Here is a 19,158-nt window from a genome sequence, read left to right as displayed (position 1 = left end):
GTTGGATCCTGACCTCCCTGCACTCGGAATGGATTTTTTGGAACTACAGAAGTCCAATTGGCGTGCTCTCAACGGCGTTAGAAAGTACACATCCAGGGCTTTCCAGTAATATAAAATAGTTCATACTTTGCGCGAAGATAGACGACGTAACTTGGCGTTGAACGCCAAGTATATGCTGCTGTCTGGAGTTAAACGCCAGAAAAACGTCATGATCCGGAGTTGAACGCCCAAAACACGTTATAACGTGGAGTTCAACTCCAAGAAAGGCCTCAACTCGTGGATAGCTTTAGTCTCAGCCCCAGCACACACCAAGTGGGCCCCAGAAGTGGATTTCTGCACCAATTATCTTAGTTTACTCATATTCTGTAAACCTAGGTTACTAGTTTACTATTTAAACAACTTTTAGAGACTTATCTTGTACCTCATGACATTTTTCAGATCTGAATTACATAATTTTTAACGGCATGAGTCTCTAAACTCCATTGTTGGGGGTGAGGAGCTCTGCAGCGTCTCGATGAATTAATACAATTGTTTCTATTTCACTCAAACGTGTGTATGGTCCGATCTAAGATGTTTATTCGTGCTTAATTATGAAAGAGGTGATGATCTGTGACACTCATCACCTCCCTCAACCCATGAACGTGTGCCTGACAAACACCTCCGTTCTACATCAGACTGAATGAACTTCTCTTAGATTCCTTAATCAGAATCTCCGCGGTATAAGCTAGAATTGATGGCGGCATTCATGAGGATCCGGAAAGTCTAAACCTTGTCTGTGGTATTCTGAGTAGGATTCAAGGATTGAATGGCTGTGATGCGCTTCAAACTCGTGATTGCTGGGCGTGATGATAAACGCAAAAGGATTAATGGATCCTATTCCAACATGATCGAGAACCAACAGCTGATTAGCCGTGCTGTGATAGAGCACCTAGAACGTTTTCACTGAGAGGATGAGAAGTAGCCACTGACAATGGTGACACCCTACATACAGCTTGCCGTAGACGTGCTTTACAAACAATTGAGTTGAATATTACATTGCAGAAATTCAGAGGACAAAGCATCTCCAAAACTCCAACATTTTTCCCATTGCTGCACAACAAGTAACGATTTTATTATCTTTTATTTTTCCAATCTAATAATTCCAACTGATAATTTTGATTGACATCTTGACTAAGAATAATAAAATAAATATAGCTTGCTTCAAACCAACAATCTCCGTGGGATTCGACCCTTACTCACGTAAGGTATTACTTGGACGACCCAGTGCACTTGCTGGTTAGTTGTGCGGATTGCAAAAAGTGTTATTGCAATTTCGTGCACCAAGTTTTTGGCGCCATTGCCGGGGATTGTTCGAGTTTGAACAACTAAAGGTTTATTTTGTTGCTTAGATTAGGAAGAATTTATCCTCCTTTTTTTTTATTAGAATTGCATCTTTTATTATCCCTTTTTAAAAAATTTTTTCAAAAATATTATTTTTATTTATCAATTATTAATTTTTTTGTGAGTTTAGTGTCCTGTTCAAAGTTTGGTGTTAATTGCATATTTTATATTTTTCTTTAAATTTTCGAACTTGTGTTCTTTGTTCTTCATTGATCTTCAAGTTGTTCTTGTTTATTTTTCTTGTTTGATCTTGAGTTTTTCTTGTTTTGTGTCTTTTCTTGTTTTTTTCGTGCTTTTTCAAAACATTAATTTTCAAAAATTATACTTTTATCCATAAATATAATACATCTTTAAAATCAACACTGAAGTTGCTGCCCAATTGGCTGGAGCATTGGTAGTTGTTCTTCATAATTGGGTATCTTCTTTGGAATCTTTTTTCAAAAATAATTTTTCTTTGATTGAATCTTGTGCCAAACTCTAAGTTTGGTGTTTTCTTGTTAATTTTTCTTTAATTTTCGAAAATTTGTCTTGGTTTTCTAAAAATTTTAAGTTTGGTGTTCTTTCTTTTGTTCTTGGTGTTCTTGTGAATCTTCAAGGTGTTCTTGAGTCTTTCTTGTGTTTTAATCTTAAAATTTTTAAGTTTGGTGTTCCTTGGTGTTTTCCTTCCAAAATTTTCGAAAATAAGGAGCATTGGATCTAAAAATTTTAAGTCTTGTGTCTTTTGTGTGTTTTTCTCTTTCATCATAAAATTCAAAATTCAAAAAAAAATATACCTTTTCTAACTAATTTTGAACTACATTTTCGAAAATTTTATATAAAAATTCAGATTTCAATTTCAAAATATTTTCAATTTCTTTTATTTATTTCGTTTTTATTTTTATTTTATAAAAATTAATTTTTATAAAATAATTAATTTTTATAAAATAAATAATATTAACATACATATCATCTCTTTTATTCCATTATGGAATTAAGTGGGAATGAACAGTCCAGGAGGACTCTGGGGTCATATGCTAACCCCACTACTACTTCATATGGGAGTAGTATCTGTATACCCTCCATTGGAGTTAGTAGCTTTGAGTTGAACCCTCAGCTCATTATCATGGTGCAGCAAAACTGCCAGTATTCTGGTCTTCCACATGAAGAACCTACAGAGTTTCTGGCATAATTTTTACAAATTGCTGACACAGTACATGATAAGGAAGTAGATCAGGATGTCTACAGATTATTACTGTTTCCATTTGCTGTAAAAGATCAAGCTAAGAGGTGGTTAAATAACCAGCCTAAGAACAGCATAAAAACATGGAGACAGCTGTCAGAAAAATTCCTGAATCACTATTTCCCTCCAAAACGGATGACACAGCTAAGGCTAAGCATCCAAGGCTTCAAACAAGGAGATAATGAATCCCTTTATGATGCCTGGGAGAGATACAGAGAGATGCTAAGAAAATGCCCCTCTGAAATGTTTTCAGAGTGGGTGCAATTAGACATCTTCTACTATGGGCTTACAGAAAAAGCTCAGATTTCTCTAGACCACTCAGCTGGTGGATCTATACATATGAGAAAAATAATTGAAGAAGCTCAAGAGCTTATTGATACAGTTGCCAGAAATCAGCATCTGTACTTAAGCAGTGAACCTTCCATGAAAGAAGAAGCTAAAACAGTAACTGCTGAACTCAGTCCTGTAGATCAGGCTAATGAATTCAATCAGCAATTAGACTTTCTAACTCAGCAGCTAGCCGAATTCAAGGAGATACTACAGGAAACAAGAATGGCTAACAGGAATATGGAAGTACAGTTAAGGCAAACAGAAAAGCAACTGTCAAAATAAATAGCAGAAGAATGCCAAGCAGTTTAATTAAGAAGTGGAAAAACATTAAATACATCACTTCAAAGCAGCAGGAAGCCAAGAAATGAACAGATGGCTACTCAAAATCCCTCTGAGGATAATCAGAGCCCAGAGAGGAATAATGCGGGCGCTGAACGCCCAGACCATGCTCATTCCTGGCGTTCAACGCCAGAAACAAGCATGAATCCGGCGTTGAACGCCCAAAGGAAGCATAGTTCTGGCGTTCAGACGCCAGTAAGAAATGAGGAGTTGGTGTTTAACGCCACTCCAGCTTCCACCCCTGGCATTCAAACGCCAGTGGGAAATCAGTCACATACAAGTACTGATAACAACCCTTCTAAAAAGGCTTCCCAACCCACTTCTGTAGGTAATAAACCTGCAGCAACTAAGGTTGAGGAATATAAAGCCAAAATGCCTTATCCTCAAAAACTCCGCCAAGAGGAACAGGATAAGCAATTTGCCTGCTTTGCAGACTATCTCAGGACTCTTGAAATAAAGATTCCGTTTGCAGAAGCACTTGAGCAAATACCCTCTTATGCTAAGTTCATGAAAGAGATCTTAAGTCATAAGAAGGATTGGAGGGAGACTGAAAAAGTTTACCTCACTAAAGAATACAGTGCAGTCATTCTGAAAAGCTTACCTGAGAAGCTTAAAGATCCCGGGAGCTTTATGATACCATGCACATTAGAGGGTACTTGTACCAAGCAAGCTTTATGTGATCTTGGGGCAAGTATTAACCTAATACCTGCATCTACTATCAGAAAGCTTGGTTTGACTGAAGACATCAAACCAACCAGGATATGTCTTCAACTTGCTAATGGCTCCATTAAATACCCATCAGGCGTGATTGAAGACATGATTGTCAAGGTTGGGCCATTTGCCTTTCCTACTGACTTTGTGGTGCTGGAAATGGAGGAGCACAAAAGTGCAACTCTCATTCTAGGAAGACCTTTCCTAGCAACTAGCCGAACCCTCATTGATGTCCAAAAAGGGGAAGTAACCTTGAGAGTCAATGAGGAGGAGTTTAAGTTGAATGTTGTCAAAGCCATGCAACATCCAGACACCCCAAATGACTGCATGAGTGTTGATATTATTGACTCTCTGGTAAGAGAAGTCAATATGGCTGAGAGTCTCGAATCAGAGCTAGAGGACATCTTTAAAGATGTTCAGCTTGATTTGGAGGAATCAGAGAAAATAATAGAACCTCTGAAAATCCCTCAAGAAGAGGAGAAACCTCCAAAACCTGAACTCAAACCATTACCACCATCCCTGAAATATGCATTTCTGGGAGAAGGTGATACCTTCCCTGTAATCATAAGCTCTACCTTAGAGCCACAGGAAGAGGAAGCACTAATTCAAGTGCTAAGGACACACAAGACAGCTCTTGGGTGGTCCATCAGTGATCTCAAGGGCATTAGCCCAGCTAGATGCATGCACAAGATCTTACTGGAGGATGACGCCAAGCCAGTGGTTCAACCACAAAGGCGGCTGAATCCAGCCATGAAAGAAGTGGTGCAGAAAGAGGTCACTAAATTACTAGAGGCTGGGATTATTTATCCTATTTCTGACAGCCCCTGGGTGAGCCCTGTCCAAGTTGTCCCTAAGAAAGGTGGCATGACAGTGGTTCATAATGAAAAAAATGAACTAGTTCCTACAAGAACAGTTACAGGGTAGCGTATGTGTATTGATTATAGAAGGCTCAATACAGCCACCAGAAAGGATCATTTTCCTTTACCATTCATAGACCAGATGCTAGAAAGACTAGCAGGTCATGAATACTACTGCTTCCTGGATGGATATTCAGGTTATAATCAAATTGCAGTAGATCCAAAAGATCAAGAGAAAACGGCATTCACATGTCCATCTGGAGTATTTGCATACAGAAGGATGCCATTTGGTCTGTGCAATGCACCTGCAACCTTTCAGAGGTGCATGCTCTCAATTTTCTCTGATATGGTGGAAAAATTTCTGGAAGTCTTCATGGATGACTTTTCAGTATTTGGAGACTCATTCAGCTCCTGTCTTGACCATCTAGCACTTGTTCTAAAAAGATGCCAAGAGACTAACCTGGTTTTAAACTGGAAAAAATGTCACTTTATGGTGACTGAAGGAATTGTCCTTGGGCACAAAATCTCGCGAGACCCTATAGCGGATTATGAAAGACGTGGCAGGTTGGAAAATGCCTATATATACCCAGAAAGTTGTGTAGAGTGTCATTTTCATTCCAAACTTTAGAATGGAGAGTGAGAAGAGCTTTTTAGTGTTAGTGCATTCCTTTGGAAAAATAAAAAAGAGTAAGAGTCACAGTGTAAAGTTTATCGATAGAGAACCACTGAGTGTTTTTATCAGGTCATCTAATACATTGTTAGATCTGAAAACCAGTATATTGCAGAAGTTGGACATGTGCGGCACAAAGAGAGTGAAGAGGCTGTTCCACAAGATTCCTATTGCGGTTGTGTCAACCGGCGTGAAATATGAAACATTTGTGATACGATCTGATGAAGATATGCAGGTGTTGTTTCATTGTCACTGGAGTTTTTCGGAAGTGAGGATACACAAGTTATTTGCGAAGTTGGAGCATGGCATAGATAGTTTTAGGGCATCGGTGCCGAATCCTCAGTCGACGACGATGGGGGTGCTTCTACCTCGATGCCTGTCGTTGCACTTGGTTATTTTCTGCCTAATTGTCCAGCTGGTGCTGTTGGGGTAGTTACGTCAGCCCGTCCGATTCCAGATGTTGGTCATGAGGGGAAACCAGATCGGGTTGAAAATGCGATGCGTGAGGATGATTCGGATGAAGAGCTTGCTGACTGATGAGCGGATAATTTATACGCTTTTTGGCATTGTTTTTAGGTAGTTTTTAGTAAGTTCAAGCTACTTTTAGGGATGTTTTCATTAGTTTTTATGTTAAATTCACATTTCTGGACTTTACTATGAGTTTGTGTGTTTTTCTGTGATTTCAGGTAATTTCTGGTTGAAATTGAGGGACTTGAGCAAAACTCTGAAAAAGGCTGACAAAAGGACTGCTGATGCTGTTGGAATCTGACCTCCCTGCACTCGAAATGGATTTTCTGGAGCTACAGAACTCCAAATGGCGCGCTCTCAACGGCGTTGGAAAGTAGACATCCAGAGCTTTCCAGAAATATATAATATTCCATGCTTTATTCGAAGAAAGACGACGTAACTTGGCGTTGAACGCCAAGTTCATGCTGCTATCTGGAGTTAAACGCCAGAAAAACGTCATGATCCGAAGTTGAACGCCCAAAACACGTCATAACTCGAAGTTCAACTCCAAGAGAAGCCTTAGCTCGTGGATTGATCAAGCTCAGCCCAAACATACACCAAGTGGGCCCCGGAAGTGGATTTATGCATCAATTACTTACTCATGTAAACCCTAGGAGCTAGTTCATTATAAATAGAACATTTAACTATTGTATTAGATATCTTTTGACAGTTTAATCTCTTGAATATTCGGTCACTTGATCATGGAGAGGGCTGGCCATTCGGCCATGCCTGAACCTCTTTCACTTATGTATCTTCAACGGTGGAGTTTCTGCACACCATAGATTAAGGGTGTGGAGCTCTGCTGTACCTCAAGTATTAATGAAATTCTATTGTCTTTTATTCAATTCTCTCTTATTCTTATTCCAAGATATTCATTCGTACCCAAGAACATGATGAATGTGATGATAAGTAACCCTCATTATCATTCTCACTTATGAACGCACGTGATTGACAACCACTTCCGTTCTACATGCAACCGAGCTTGAATGTGTATCTCTTAGATTCCCCAACAGAATCTTCGTGGTATAAGTTAGATAGATGGCGGCATTCATGAGGATCCGGAAAGTCTAAACCTTGTCTGTGGTATTCCGAGTAGGACTCTATGATTGAATGACTGTGACGAGCTTCAAACTCCTGAAGGCTGGGCGTGATGACAAGCGCAAAAGAATCAAGGGATTCTATTCCAACCTGATTGAGAACCGACAGATGATTAGCCGTGCTGTGACAGAGCATAGGAACGTTTTCACTGAGAGGATGGGATGTAGCCATTGACAACGGTGATGCCCTACATACAGCTTGCCATGGAAAGGAGTAAGAAGGATTGAGTTGAAGCAGTAGGAGAGCAGGCATCCTTGAGCCATACAGTATCTCCATTCGCTTATCTGAAATTCCCACCAATGAATCTGCATGAGTATTCTATCCCTTTTATAATCTATTTTCTTAGTTCTATTTTCAAAAACCCATAAACCAATTTTAATCTGCCTAACTGAGATTTACAAGGTGACCATAGCTTGCTTCATACCAACAATCTCAGTGGGATCGACTCTTACTCACGTAAGGTTTATTACTTGGACGACCCAGTACACTTGCTGGTTAGTTGAACGGAGTTGTGAAAGCCGCAGTATTGTGCACCAAGCTTTTGGAGCCATTACCGGGGATTATTCGATTTGTGTGAAAGTATAAATCACAATTTCGTCCACCAAGTTTTTGGCGCCGTTGCCGGGGATTGTTCGAGTATGGACAACTGACGGTTCATCTTGTTGCTCAGATTAGGTAATTTTCTTTTCAAGAATCTTTTTCAAAAATTTTTCTTTTCTTTTTCGTTTTTCCAAAAATGTTTTTTCGAAAAAATTAAATAAAAATAAAAAAAATTAGAAAATCATAAAAATCAAAAATATTTTGTGTTCCTTGCTTGAGTCTTAAGTCAATTTTTAAGTTTGGTGTCAATTGCATGTTTTAAAAATTTTTCTTGCATTTTTCGAAAATCCCATGCATTCATAGTGTTCTTCATGATCTTCAAGTTGTTCTTGATAAGTCCTCTTGTTTGATCTTGATATTTTCTTGTTTTGTGTTGTTTGTTGTTTTTCATGTGCATTTTTGCATTCATATTTTCCATGCATCAAAAATTTCTAAGTTTGGTGTTTTGCATGTTTTCTTTGCATCAAAAATTTTTCAAAAATATGTTCTTGATGTTCACATGATCTTCAAAGTGTTCTTGATGTTCATCTTGACATTCATAGCATTCTTGCATGCATCTTGTGTCTTGATCCAAAATTTTCATGTTTTGGGTCATTTTTGTGTTTTTCTTTAAAAATTCAAAAATCAAAAAAATATCTTTTCCCTATTTTCCTCCAAATTTTCGAAATTTTGGGTTGACTTGGTTAAAAATTTTTAAAATTAGTTGTTTCTTACAAGTCAAGTCAAAATTTCAATTTTAAAAACCTTATTTTTTCAAAATCTTTTTCAAAAATCATATCTTTTTCATTTTTTTATAAATTTCGAAAATTTCAAAAATCGTTTTCAAAATATTTTCAAAAATCTTTTTCTTATCTTTATATCAAATTTTCGAAAATTAGCTAACAATTAATGTGATTGGTTCAAAAATTTGAAGTTTGTTACTTTCTTGTTAAGAAAGGTTCAATCTTTAAGTCCTAGAATCTTATCTTGTAGTTTCTTGTTAGTTGAGTCTTTTTAAAAATTAAATCTTTTTCAAAATATCTTTTTCAAATATATCTTTTTATCTTTTATCTTATCTTTTTCAAAATTTTATCTTTTTCAAAATTTTATCTTTTTCAAAATTTGATTTCAAAATATCTTATCTAACTTCTTATCTTCTTATCTTTTTAAAATTTAATTTCAAATCTTTTTCAATCAACTAACTAACTTTTTGTTTGTTTCTTATCTTTTTCAAAACCACCTAACTACTTTTCCCTCTCTAATTTTCGAAAATTCTCCCTCTCTTTTTCAAAAATTCTTTTTGTTTTAAAATTTTAATTTTAATTATATTTTGTCTTTGATTTTCGAAAATTACTAACCTCTTTTTCAAAAATTATTTTCGAATTTCTCTTCTCTTCTCTTCTTCTATTTAATTAATTATTTACTAACACTTCTCTTCACCTCTCTTCATCCAAAAATCCGAATCCATCCTTCTTCTTTCTTATACCCCTTTCTTCTTCTACTAACATAAGAGAATCTCTATACTGTGACATAGAGGATTTCTCTTTCTTTTCTTGTTTTCTTCTCTTTCATATGAGCAGGAACAGGGAAAAAGGCACTCTTGTTGAAATTGATCCAGAACCTGAAAGGACTCTGAAGAGAAAATTAAGAGAAGCTAAATTACAACAATCCAGAATCAACCTTTCAGAAATTTTTGAACAAGAGAAGGAGATGGCAGCCGAAAATAATAATAATAATAATGCAAGGAGAATGCTTGGTGACTTCACAAAGCCAACGTCCAAGTTTGATGGAAGAAGCATCTCCATTCCTGCCATTGGAGCCAATAACTTTGAGCTGAAACCTCAGCTAGTTGCATTAATGCAACAAAACTGCAAGTTTTATGGACTTCCATCTGAAGATCCTTATCAGTTCTTAACTGAGTTCTTGCAGATCTGTGAGACTGTAAAGACGAATGGAGTTGATCCTGAAGTCTACAGACTCATGCTTTTCCCTTTTGCTGTAAGAGACAGAGCTAGAATATGGTTGGATTCACAACCTAAGGATAGCCTGGACTCCTGGGATAAGCTGGTCACTGCCTTCTTGGATAAATTCTTTCCTCCTCAAAAGCTGAGCAAGCTGAGAGTGGATGTTCAAACCTTCAAACAAAAAGATGGTGAATTCCTCTATGAAGCTTGGGAAAGATACAAGCAGTTGACCAAAAGATGTCCATCTGACATGTTTTCAGAATGGACCTTACTAGATATATTCTATTATGGTCTCTCTGAATTTTCGAAAATGTCATTGGACCATTCTGCAGGTGGATCCATTCACCTGAAGAAAACGCCTGAAGAGGCTCAAGAACTCATTGACATGGTTGCAAACAACCAGTTCATGTACACCTCTGAGAGGAATTCCGTGAATAATGGGATACCTCAGAAGAAAGGAGTTCTTGAAATTGATGCTCTGAATGCCATATTGGCTCAGAACAGAGTGTTGACTCAACAGGTCAACATGATCTCTCAAAATCTGAATGGGCTGCAACATGCATCCAACGGTACTAGAGAGGCAGCTTCTGAAGAAGCTTGTGATCCTGAGAACCCTGCCATGGCAGAGGTTAATTACATGGGTGAACCTTATGGAAACACTTATAACCCATCATGGAGAAATCACCCAAATCTCTCCTGGAAGGATCAACAAAAACCTCAACAAGGCTTTAACAATGGTGGACGCAATAGGCTGAATAATAGTAAGCCATATCCATCATCTTCTCAGCAACAGACAGAGAATTCTGAACAAAACACTTCTAATTTAGCCAATATAGTCTCTGATCTGTCAAAGGCCACTTTCAGTTTTATGAATGAAACAAGATCCTCCATTAGAAATTTGGAGGCACAAGTGGGCCAGCTGAGTAAGAAAGTCATTGAAACTCCTCCTAGTATTCTCCCAAGTAATACAGAAGAGAATCCAAAAGGAGAGTGCAAGGCCATTGATTTGATCAAAATGGCCGAATGCACTAAGGAGGAGGAGGACGAAAATCCTAGTGAGGAAGACCTCCTGGGACGTCCTTCAAGCAAGAAGGAATTTCCTATTAAGGATCCAAAGGAATCTGAGGCTCATATAGAGACCATAGAGATTCCATTAAATCCCCTTCTGCCATTCATGAGCTCTGAAGACTATTCTTCCTCTGAAGAGGATGAAGATGTGACTGGAGAGCAAGTTGCTCAATATTTAGGAGCTATCATGAAGCTGAATGCCAAGCTGTTTGGTAATGAGACTTGGGAAAGTGAACCTCCCTTGCTCATTAGTGAACTAGATACTTGGATTCAGAAAACTCTACCTCAAAAGAAACAAGATCCTAGCAAGTTCTTAATACCTTGTACCATTGGCACCATGAGCTTTGAAAAAGCTCTATGTGATCTGGGATCAGGGATAAATCTTATGCCACTCTCTGTAATGGAGAAGCTGAGGATCATTGAGGTACAACCTGCCTTGTTCTCATTACAATTGGCAGATAAATCAATGAGACAAGCTTATGGAATAGTAGAGGACGTGTTAGTAAAGGTTGAAGGCCTTTACATCCCTACTGATTTCATTATCCTAGACACTAGGAAGGAAGATGATGAATGCATCATCCTAGGAAGACCTTTCCTAGCCACAGCAGGAGCTGTGATAGATGTCAACAGAGGAGAATTAGTCCTTCAATTGAATGGGGACTACCTTGTGTTTAAGGCACATGGCCATCCCTCTGTGACAAAAGAGAGTAAGCAGGAAGAGCTTCTCTCCGTTCAGAGTCAAGAAGAGCCCACACAGTCAAACTCTAAGTTTGGTGTTGTGAAGCCACAACCAAACTCTAAGTTTGGTGTTGAGACCCCATATCCAAACTCTAAGTTTGGTGTTGGGACTACACACTAAAATTGACCTGATCACCTTGTGGCTCCATGAGAGCCACTGTCAAGCTATTGACATTAAAGAAGCGCTTGTTGGGAGGCAACCCAATTTTATTTATCTAACATTTATTTTATTTTATTTTATTGTTATTTTGTGTTTTATTTAGTACATGATCATGAGGAGTCACGAAAAAATCAAAAAAATTAAAAACAGAGTCAAAAATAGAAGAAAAAATTTTTCACCCTGGAGGTAGCGCAGACTGGCGTTCAACGCCAGTAAGATGCATCTGGCTGGCGTTCAACGCCAGAACAGAGCACCATTCTGGTGCTGAACGCCAGAAACAAGCAACATCCTGGCGCTGAACGCCAGGAATGTGCCTGGAGGAGACAAGCTGGCGTTGAACGCCAGCAACAAGCATGAAACTGGCGTTCAACGCCAGAAACATGCATTACATGGGCGTTGAACGCCCAGAACGTGCACCGATGGGCGTTTGAACGCCAGAATGATGCACGAAGGCATTTTACATGCCTATATGGTGAAGGAATGGTATTTCTTTTTCACCTCAGGATCTGTGGACCCCAGGATCCCCACCTACCATATTCCCATCTTTTAATCCTAATCACACTCTCCTAATCCAAATCTCATTTTACTCTTTCCCATATCACACTTCCCAAGAACCTTCACCAATCACCTCAATTCCTCTTCCCAATTACCCCATTCACCATTCACATCAATCCTCTCTTCCCCATAAACCCCACCTACCTTCATAAAATTCAAATTCACTTTCCCACCCATTCCCACCCAAAATGCCCGAACACCCACCCTCCCCTCTCCCTATAAATACCCTTCCATTCTACTTTATTTTTCACAAAACACAACCCCTTCTTCTCCCACATAGCCGAACCTACTTCTCCCCCTTTTCCATATTCTCTTCTTCTTCTTCTACTCTTCTTTTCTTTCTTGCTCGAGGACGAGCAAAATTTTAAGTTTGGTGTGGTAAAAGCATAAGCTTTTTATTTTTTTCCACTACCATCAATGGCACCTAAGGCCGGAGTATCCTCTAGAAAAGGGAAAGGGAAGACAAAAGCTTCCACCTCCGAGTCATGGGAGAAGGAAAGATTCATCTCCAAGAGCCATCAAGACCACTTCTATGATGTTGTGGCAAAGAAGAAGGTGATCCCCGAGGTCCCTTTCAAGCTCAAAAAGAATGAGTATCCGGAAATCCGACATGAAATCCAAAGAAGAGGGTGGGAAGTCATAACCAACCCCATGCAACAAGTCGGAATATTGATGGTTCAAGAGTTCTATGCCAATGCATGGATCACTAGAAACCATGATCAAAGTATGAACCCGAATCCAAAGAACTATCTCACAATGGTTCGGGGGAAATACTTAGATTTTAGTCCGGAAAATGTGAGGTTGGCGTTTCACTTGCCCATGATGCAAGGAGATGAACGCCCCTACACTAGAAGGGTCAACTTTAATCAAAGGTTGGACCAAGTCCTTATGGACATATGTGTGGAAGGAGCTCAATGGAGAATAGACTCCAAAGGCAAGCCAGTTCAACTAAGAAGACTGGATCTCAAGCCTGTGGCTAGAGGATGGTTGGAGTTCATCCAAAGATCCATCATTCCTACTAGCAACCGATCTGAAGTTACTGTGGATCGGGCCATCATGATCCATAGCATCATGATTGGAGAGGAAGTAGAAGTTCATGAGGTCATCTCCAATGAACTCTACAAAATAGCCGATAAGTCCTCCACCATGGCAAGGCTAGCTTTTCCTCACCTTATTTGCCATCTATGTTACTCAGCTGGAGTTATCATAGAAGAAGATGTCTCCATTGAAGAAGACAAGCCCATCACCAAGAAAAGGATGGAGCAAGCAAGAGAAGCTCCTCACGGCCCTCAAGAAGTGCATGAGGAAGCTCATCATCAACAAATTCCTGAGATGCCTCAAGGAATGCACTTTCCTCCCAACAACTATTGGGAGCAACTCAATACCTCCTTAGAAGATTTAAGCCATAATGTTGAACAATTAAGGGTGGAACATCATGAACACTCCATCATTCTCCAAGAAATAAGAGAAGATCAAAGAGCAATGAGGGAGGAGCAACAAAGGCAAGGAAGGGACATAGAAGAGCTTAAGGACATTGTTGGACCTTCAAGAAGAAGACGCCACTAAAGGTGGATTCATTCCTTGTTCTTTATTTCTTTCTGTTTTCGGTTTTTAATGTTGTGTTTATCTATGTTTTGTGTCTCTACTTCATGATCATTAGTATGTAACCATGCCTTAAAGCTATGAATAAAATCCATTAATCCTTCACCTCTCTTGAATGAAAAATGTTTTAATTCAAAAGAACAAGAAGTACATGAATTTCGAATTTATCCTTGAATTTAATTTAATTATATTGATGTGGTGACAATACTTTTTGTTTTCTGAATGAATGATTGAACAGTGCATATGTCTTTTGATACTGTTGTTTATGAGTGTTAAAATTGTTGGCTCTTGAAAGAATGATGAACAAAGAGAAATGTTATTGATGATCTGAAAAATCATGAAAATTGATTCTTGAAGCAAGAAAAAGCAGTGAAAACGGAAGCTTGCGAAAAAAAAAAGTGGCGAAAAAAAAAATTAGAAAGAAAAAAAGAAGGAGCAGTAGAAAAAGCCAATAGCCCTTAAAACCAAAAGGCAAGGGTAAAAAGGATCCAAGGCTTTGAGCATCAATGGATAGGAGGGCCCAAGGAAATAAAATCCAGGCCTAAGCGGCTAAATCAAGCTGTCCCTAACCATGTGCTTGTGTCATGAAGGTCCAAGTGAAAAGCTTGAGACTGAGTGGTTAAAGTCGTGATCCAAAGCAAAAAGAGTGTGCTTAAGAGCTCTGGACACCACTAACTGGGGACTCTAGCAAAGCTGAGTCACAATCTGAAAAGGTTCACCCAGTTATGTGTCTGTGGCATTTATGTATCCGGTGGTAATACTGGAAAACAAAGTGCTTAGGGCCACGGCCAAGACTCATAAGTAGCTGTGTTCAAGAATCAACATGCTTAACTAGGAAAGTCAATAACACTATCCAAAATTCTGAGTTCCCAGAGACGCCAATTACTCTGAACTACAAAGGAAAAAGTGAGATGCCAAAACTATTCAGAAGCAAAAAGCTACAAGTCCCGCTCATCTAATTAAATTAATATTCATTGATATTCTGGAATTTATAGTATATTCTCTTCTTTTATCCTATTTGATTTTCAGTTGCTTGGGGACAAGCAACAATTTAAGTTTGGTGTTGTGATGAGCGGATAATTTATACGCTTTTTGGCATTGTTTTTAGGTAGCTTTTAGTAAGTTCAAGCTACTTTTAGGGATGTTTTCATTAGTTTTTATGTTAAATTCACATTTCTGGACTTTACTATGAGTTTGTGTGTTTTTCTGTGATTTTAGGTAATTTCTGGCTGAAATTGAGGGACTTGAGCAAAACTCTGAAAAAGGCTGACAAAAGGACTGCTGATGCTGTTGGAATCTGATCTCCCTGCACTCGAAATGGATTTTCTGGAGCTACAGAACTCCAAATGGCGCGCTCTCAACGGCGTTGGAAAGTAGACATCCAGAGCTTTCCAGAAATATATAATATTCCATGCTTTATTCGAAGAAAGACGACGTAACTTGGCGTTGAACGCCAAGTTCATGCTGCTGTCTGGAGTTAAACGCCAGAAAAACGTCATGATCCGAAGTTGAACGCCCAAAACACGTCATAACTCGAAGTTCAACTCCAAGAGAAGCCTTAGCTCGTGGATTGATCAAGCTCAGCCCAAACATACACCAAGTGGGCCCCGGAAGTGGATTTATGCATCAATTACTTACTCATGTAAACCCTAGGAGCTAGTTCATTATAAATAGAACATTTAACTATTGTATTAGATATCTTTTGACAGTTTAATCTCTTGAATATTCGGTCACTTGATCATGGAGAGGGCTGGCCATTCGGCCATGCCTGAACCTCTTTCACTTATGTATCTTCAACGGTGGAGTTTCTGCACACCATAGATTAAGGGTGTGGAGCTCTGCTGTACCTCAAGTATTAATGAAATTCTATTGTCTTTTATTCAATTCTCTCTTATTCTTATTCCAAGATATTCATTCGTACCCAAGAACATGATGAATGTGATGATAAGTAACCCTCATTATCATTCTCACTTATGAACGCACGTGATTGACAACCACTTCCGTTCTACATGCAACCGAGCTTGAATGTGTATCTCTTAGATTCCCCAACAGAATCTTCGTGGTATAAGTTAGATAGATGGCGGCATTCATGAGGATCCGGAAAGTCTAAACCTTGTCTGTGGTATTCCGAGTAGGACTCTATGATTGAATGACTGTGACGAGCTTCAAACTCCTGAAGGCTGGGCGTGATGACAAGCGCAAAAGAATCAAGGGATTCTATTCCAACCTGATTGAGAACCGACAGATGATTAGCCCGTGCTGTGACAGAGCATAGGAACGTTTTCACTGAGAGGATGGGATGTAGCCATTGACAACGGTGATGCCCTACATACAGCTTGCCATGGAAAGGAGTAAGAAGGATTGAGTTGAAGCAGTAGGAGAGCAGGCATCCTTGAGCCATACAGTATCTCCATTCGCTTATCTGAAATTCCCACCAATGAATCTGCATGAGTATTCTATCCCTTTTATAATCTATTTTCTTAGTTCTATTTTCAAAAACCCATAAACCAATTTTAATCTGCCTAACTGAGATTTACAAGGTGACCATAGCTTGCTTCATACCAACAATCTCTGTGGGATCGACCCTTACTCACGTAAGGTTTATTACTTGGACGACCCAGTACACTTGCTGGTTAGTTGAACGGAGTTGTGAAAGCCGCAGTATTGTGCACCAAGCTTTTGGAGCCATTACCGGGGATTATTCGATTTGTGTGAAAGTATAAATCACAATTTCGTCCACCACTGACATTGGTGGGGACAGTGATGATGATATTCCGACAAACCCAGCAACATGTCAGATACCGTCAATTTCTAGCACACATCAGCATCTTAAACACTTTTCTACCCTGAACTTGGAAGCCGTCGGCCAAGTGGCGGAGTTAGTTCCAACCTTTGGGGGTCAAGGATTGCACGAGGAAAACATTGTAGTTGAATTTCAAGTTGGCCAATCTTTCCAAAGTAAGGAGGAAGCTGTTCTTAGTGTAAAGGATTACAGCATTCGCCGTGGTGTTGAGTACAGAGTGATGAAGTCGGACCATCTTAAGTATCATAGGAGGTGCAAGGAGTTCGGTAAGGGTTGCTCATGGATGATTCGCATCAACCTTCGGTCGCAAAAGAGTACCTGGGAGGTTCGACGGTACAACAGACCTCACAAGATTTAGTCAAAATGTCAATTTTAAATTTCTATTAGTAAACCCTACACCTCTAAAAATTTAACTTTCAAATTTTCAAACTTAGATAATTATTGCAAAAACTAACAACCAGCCATAAATCCTACATTTCAAATTCCAATCTTAATTTCTAAATATCTAACCTCAAATTCTCAACATTTAAATTTAAATTTTAAATTTTAATTTTCAAAACCTAAGCTAAACCAAGGTTCTATTTTCCTAATTAATAAATAACTTCCTTAAGATTAAATAAAATATACGGATAATTGAAAGAGAATAAAGAGACTTGCCTCTTCATTGATGGTTCCGGCTACGTGAGCAACACTGTTGAGCCGGTACAAGCGCCTTTCATCTTCCATGGTTCTGCTTAATGATGCTGCTCCAAGAATCTCACCCTAAACCCAACCTTTTCTCTCTAACTTCTCACTACTCTCTCTCCCTACCTCACTATCAAAACTAGTGAAATGAAATTTGTTACAACCTCACGCAGATTTTATAGTGAGCCAAGTTATTCGTAATCCATTACAGAGTCTCGCGAATTACCCTCATAGCGTAACTCTTCATAAACCACTACACCGCTACAGGGTGTAGCGGTTTATGTGCTTTTAGGCTTTGAACGTAAACCGCGACAGGGTCTAGCGATTTATGTGTAACTTGAATCTGCGTTAGGATGTCGCAGATACAGTTAGGAATGTTATAATTGCGTCTGCGTTTCTGAAATACTGTATTTGCATAACACCTTCTTCCAATTATTCTATATATGTAACTTGCCCTTATGCCTTATTTCTTCATTTTGATTCAATAATTTTGAGGACGGTTTAAATTAATGTTGTGAATAGGATTTCAATTAAGTAGTGGAGTTCGTGCTTCTAACATCATTTAATTTAGCGTAAAGTATTATTTTTGTCCCTAACGTTTCAATTGTCCTATTTAAGTCCCTAACGTTTCAAAATTGACTCAATATCGTCCTACCGTTAGGGATCCATTAACTGAATTGACGGCGGTACAAAATTGAGACGGTTTTGAAACGTTAAGGACTTAATTAGGACGAAAACATTGGGGACAAAAATGATACATAAAAATAAATTTTAGTTTCATCCTTCAATAATATCAATTTTTTACTTTACATAGTATTCAATTATTTTTTAATCTCATCTAGGTAAATTACACTTAATCACATTACTTTCATTTTAAATAAATTAATTTTTTTATAATTTTACATTTAAAGTTATAAGTTAATATAAAAATATAAAAAAATTTATTTAATTCTGTTAACGGCACTGTTGTAAAAGCCAGACCGGATCAGCTGGTTCAACCGAAAATTGGTGAACCGGACCCGATACCGATCCCGTCCAATATTTAGACCGTGTAAGAAAGAGAACCGATACGAACCGGTCAGACCCGCCATAAACCGTTGAAAACCGGTCCGATTGAAAATACAAATTTGTTCAAAATGTAGAAAGGAAGGTTCGAACCCCTAACCTTAGATAACTAAAACACTCTCATAACCGCTAGGCTATTACGTTTCTTATTCATTTATACGCAAATTATAATATATATAAATATCTTTTATCAAATAATTTACTTTTATTTAATTTTTTTTTAATTTTAGTTATAAATTCGATCTTTTTAATTATATTTTTATTTAACAATAATTATAAACTCACTTAATCTTTCTTTTCATAATTATATAATATATATTAATATTATTTTTTTAATAAATACTTGTAGTATATAATAGTATAATAAATATAAACTAATTAATAAATTATTAAAATTTAAAAATAATAGTTATTTTAATACAAAAACAAAATAAAATATTTATGATAGAATAAAAATAACAAAATACTTATTATTCCTGTTCCTATTATTTTAAAATAGTTTAATATTCTTAAAATGTTAGTGAAAATATGTATTTTAAATTTCTAGTTTTTTTTATTTATATAAGACTGAGTTAAACGGTTCAACCAATGATTCACCGGTTGAATCAATAACCCAGTGACCCAGTAACCTGACCGGTTCGATTATCAGTTCGATTCTAACAACTATGGTTAACGGATACCTAACGGCAAGACAACATTGAACCAATTTTAAAACATTAGGGACTTAAATACAACAATTGAAACGTTCCCAAACGTTGAGTACAAAAACGATACTTTACTCTTTAATTTAATAGTAGTGTATTGGCTAATTTAGCTGAACATGCATTAA

At 37.9% G+C, this 19,158-nt stretch overlaps 1 protein-coding gene and 1 non-coding gene across 2 annotated transcripts in view; both read right to left on the bottom strand.

Moving 5' to 3' along the window:
- LOC112789647 (uncharacterized) overlaps positions 1 to 19,158 on the bottom strand; it is a 175,123-nt gene that overhangs the window by 97,881 nt on the left and 58,084 nt on the right. The window lies entirely within an intron of this gene.
- Positions 9,803 to 9,906, bottom strand: LOC112792907 (small nucleolar RNA R71). Its single transcript, XR_003197626.1, has one exon. It is a non-coding gene; the product is annotated as a small nucleolar RNA R71 (small nucleolar RNA).

Source organism: Arachis hypogaea, chromosome 3 (assembly GCF_003086295.3).
Source record: "Arachis hypogaea cultivar Tifrunner chromosome 3, arahy.Tifrunner.gnm2.J5K5, whole genome shotgun sequence".
NCBI classification, from domain to species: domain Eukaryota; kingdom Viridiplantae; phylum Streptophyta; class Magnoliopsida; order Fabales; family Fabaceae; genus Arachis; species Arachis hypogaea.
The sequence above is the reverse complement of the archived record's forward strand: the minus strand, read 5'-3'. Positions and strand labels throughout refer to the sequence as shown.